Source organism: Cydia fagiglandana, chromosome 11 (genome assembly GCF_963556715.1).
Source record: "Cydia fagiglandana chromosome 11, ilCydFagi1.1, whole genome shotgun sequence".
NCBI lineage: Eukaryota > Metazoa > Arthropoda > Insecta > Lepidoptera > Tortricidae > Cydia > Cydia fagiglandana.
The window spans coordinates 4737402-4741427 of record NC_085942.1 but is presented as its reverse complement, the minus strand read 5'-3'; the positions used below and the strand labels follow the sequence as shown (position 1 = coordinate 4741427).

At 34.2% G+C, this 4026-nt stretch overlaps 1 long non-coding RNA gene across 1 annotated transcript; it reads right to left on the bottom strand.

Moving 5' to 3' along the window:
- Positions 1–276: 276 nt before the first annotated feature.
- Positions 277–3523, bottom strand: LOC134668506 (uncharacterized). Its single transcript, XR_010098788.1, has 4 exons — positions 2120–3523; positions 1878–2029; positions 1215–1763; positions 277–854 (listed from the first exon to the last, which is right to left on the bottom strand). It is a non-coding gene; the product is annotated as an uncharacterized LOC134668506 (long non-coding RNA).
- Positions 3524–4026: the final 503 nt, after the last annotated feature.

Genomic DNA, 4026 nt, shown 5'->3' with positions numbered 1-4026 from the left:
TTTAGTTATTAACCATTCGTTAGTTTTTTTTCTTATGTATTTTAATTAATGCAGCCTGTCTGCAGACTGCATTTATTAAAGTACATAAGAAAACAAATACCAACTTGCTAATAGCAAAATCCTGAGAATTATCGATAGCATGTAAATGTACAAAATTTGTATTGAATTCTTTAGGAAATATCGCCTAATAACATGTAAAACGAACTAATTTTATCAGTCATAATATACAAACAACAAGCAATTTACAGTTTGGAGGTTATTTAATAAAAAACAAAATTACAAAGAAATAAATTTATTGAATTTCACACACTCAAATTATAGAGCACACGCGTATATACACGTCTACGTGCATATTATTATTATTTATTCTGTGACAGAGTACAAAAAGTAGAAGACATATACGACACTATAAATTATATCTTATGTACATAAGTACTTCTTATGAATTAGTCTTATAAAAGTTTCGGTTAATAAGGCCTATGTGAATCTAATGCGTGAAACCTATACCATTTCAAGTAACGAATTGTCTGAAAATGTTTGTTACTGACATTAATTATAGTTAGTTTTTTTAGCATTAGAAAGAACTTGCAAGAAGTTAAGCGATCTTGACATGTCTTTTAATTGAAAAACGCTTTTTAAATATCAAAAACTATTACTTATGACTTCCTTCTTTAGGATTTATTTTAATAAAAATATACCTTTGTATAAATTCTAATGTGTTTTGACAGTCCACTGGATATTCCATATTCAAGTTGCAGTAAGCCGCCATCAATAGTTGTAACGACGTAGGCAGAATCTGTTTCGCTAACAATCGTTTTTTCTACCAGCAAGTAATATAATTATATTTTCATTATCTGTGGACAAAAAACATAATGGTTAAAACAGGTAATATAATAGGCCCCCAAATTTAATACTTCCTCCTCAAATAAGATAATTTATCGTATTACGTTAAGTGGCACTACTAGTGAGTAAGGGTACAAGTCTCGGGCAGCGCAGTTTTAAAAGGGTGTAAGTTCCATGCCCCTTTTACAACTAAGCTGCGCGACACTTGTACCCTTTTTCACTAGGGCCACAGGTTTATTCAATACATTTACGTTTTAACACTGTATGTTTCATATAGATTATATTATGATTAATTATAAATTATATGAAACATACAGTGTTATGCTTCGCAGGTAAGGCATTTTATCATTGTAATAATAATTAAGTCTCACCTAAAAATACAATGTTAGGCGCAGCTATTTCGGATAGCTCTGCAACTTGAACCCTGGTTAATGGTTCCTGGAAAAGAAAAAGTTAATAAGATTAGTAAATGGAACTACTATATTTAGGATGGTACCTCATCTGGAAGAAAATGGATTATGAATTATATCTTGGGTATTGCTCTCCCTCTATGTGACGGATGATCAAAATAGCGTGGGCCTATGTTGCACCAAACCTGAGTTCCACTAGGTACAGCCAGGGTTCAGCATCAGCTCTATCTTGTCAACTTCAAGCGTCAAATTTTTAAATTGATATCATACTGCAAAATAAATGTGGTTTGAGTCAGCACATTAATGCTTAACAGTAGGTATCCAATTATAGTCTATTCTACAATACACTACATTCTACAATTACACAAAAAATATTTCATTACGAAAAGTCAAATTAATTTAGATTTACTCACCTTTTTCAATGATATTTTTTAAAGTTGGGTCCATTATTGGAACAGCTTTCTTGATTGTTTGGTCTACTGACCAAATTTTAATAACGGGCATGTTTTACTGTAAGAGAATAACACAATTTATTAGTGTTGGTGACTATTTAATTAACCTACACAATCAAGCATGTACTAATATCGTTTTAAATTTAGATGTACTTAGCTAATAAATACTTACATTTTTTTAATGGCATACGACGAAAGCGGCTGCTCCAAGATTTTGTAGATCAGGTCTGATCCACCCTGGACGTGGACAGGACACGATATCAACTGGACTTTGTAAAGGACGCCGAGGAAACCGTTACAAAAAAGGTGAACCGCGAACCCTTTCTGGAAGTACATAACGTTTTGAGGTCTAATGCAGATTTCACTAGATATTCGATGCAAGAAAGTAAAGGTATATCTAATACTTATATTTACCTGTTTTCTTGTATGCTATCTCCAATTTATTTACACGTTTACACAAGTACTACGTTCTACGCACAGCGAGTGAGCGAGCGCCATTTTGATGTGAACTCATGAACTGCGCAGCGCACAGCGCAGCTACGGGGGGGGTGCGCCTGACTAGCGATCGCGTGATCCATGTAGCTCGCGCGCCATTGGCGCGCGTTATAATATTGATCCGTGATTGGGTGTGTGCTAGTGCCGCACAAAATTCGTCCAATCCGCGAGTGCTAACGGATATGAATTCATATTTGAAGATTTATAGTTTATTTTTCGAAATTAATAATTAGGTACACAATTTTACCAATAATTGCTGACATTGGTACATATAAATAACATCGTAAGTTTTGTTGCTTCCAACTTTGATGCTGTAATTCACATTAAGGGGTTCCCTGGAGCCAATGAATGACCTATCTGAATCCCTTAGTTTTCTAATTTCTTTTTGGAGCTTATCATACGGTAAAGTTGAAAAGAATTTATGTACGAAATAGGTATCATTTGATATTTACCAATCGCTTTTCGGTGAAGAGGAAAACATGGTGAGGAAACCGGACTAATTCCAACAAGTTTCCTAGTTTCCCCTCTGGGTTAGAAGGTCAGATGGCAGTCGCTTCTGTAAAAACTAGTGCCTACGCCAATTCCCGGGATTAGTTGCCAAGCAGTTCCCAGGCTCCCATGAGCTGTGGCAAAAAGCTGGGATAGCGCGAGGAAGATTTATTATCATAGGGTAAAGTGCCCTATTACCAGCCACCTGCATTAATCGTTGAATAACTTTTATAATATGTCCAAAACTACACGGAATGTTTGTAAGTATACACGGTGTAATATGAGGAAACCGAATAGCTTTAACCACGCATTTCTGAGGTCAAAAGAAAGAAAAAATGTAAGATGAGTTTAGGTATACTTCACCAAAAAAAAAATTTTTGTTGTTGTTTTGTTTTTTCAATTTCTTGAATGTACATGTACATAAAAATAAATGTTATTTGATGTTGATTGGTAAACTTTTCACTTAAAATTGATTTTTACATTTTTTTTTCGTAAAACCTACTTTTTGCAAAGCGTTACTTGTCACTTTTTGATATCTATCAAGAAGGATATTTTAGACTACGTCCCATAGCAGCAACATCACCATCAAAAAGGTCTTTTACACTGTGTAACAATAAAAACTTGTTTTTTTTTAATTAATATTATCTCTGAAACTAGGCGAATTTCAAAAAAGTTTATAGGACATTTTTGTCTCTAAATATGATCAGGAATACGCAGTTAAAATTATTCGGTTTAAAATATTTCGGTTTCCTCATGTTACACGGTGTATTTGTCCGCGATTATCTCGCGTTTAGCTGAACCGATTTTGATGTGGTTTTCAGAAAAGTGTTTGTTACATTCGGGAGAAGGTATTAGTATACATAGAGCTGAGCTGATGCTGAACCCTGGCCGTACCTAGTGGAACCAGAAAAGACAAAACTGTGGAAAAATACAATTGGACAGCGCGGCAATGCCGCCAGCCTTCTTGGCACCCTGCCCAAAGGCACAGAGCTGGAGCCAGGTTTTTATTTATAATTTTAGTTTATATTGTAGTTAGTTGTAGCTTTATGTAGTTTTTAATTACATGTAGTTAATAATTTTTTGTAACATATTTGCTGTGACTTAATTTTTTAATAAAAAGAGACGTCATGATCGATTACCTTTTTTCTAATTGGGGCATTTTACCCTATCCCATATTTACTTAAAAATTAATTGGGAGGAAAACTAACTTTTTATCCCGCCAGGTGGTGGTGGCGAATTAGCGACTTTACCTCGCTTTGACATAAAAACTGTCAAACCACATACATTTTTTGTAAGTTATTCTATTCTTGTAAAATTTTCTCAAAAATGCCTATGTC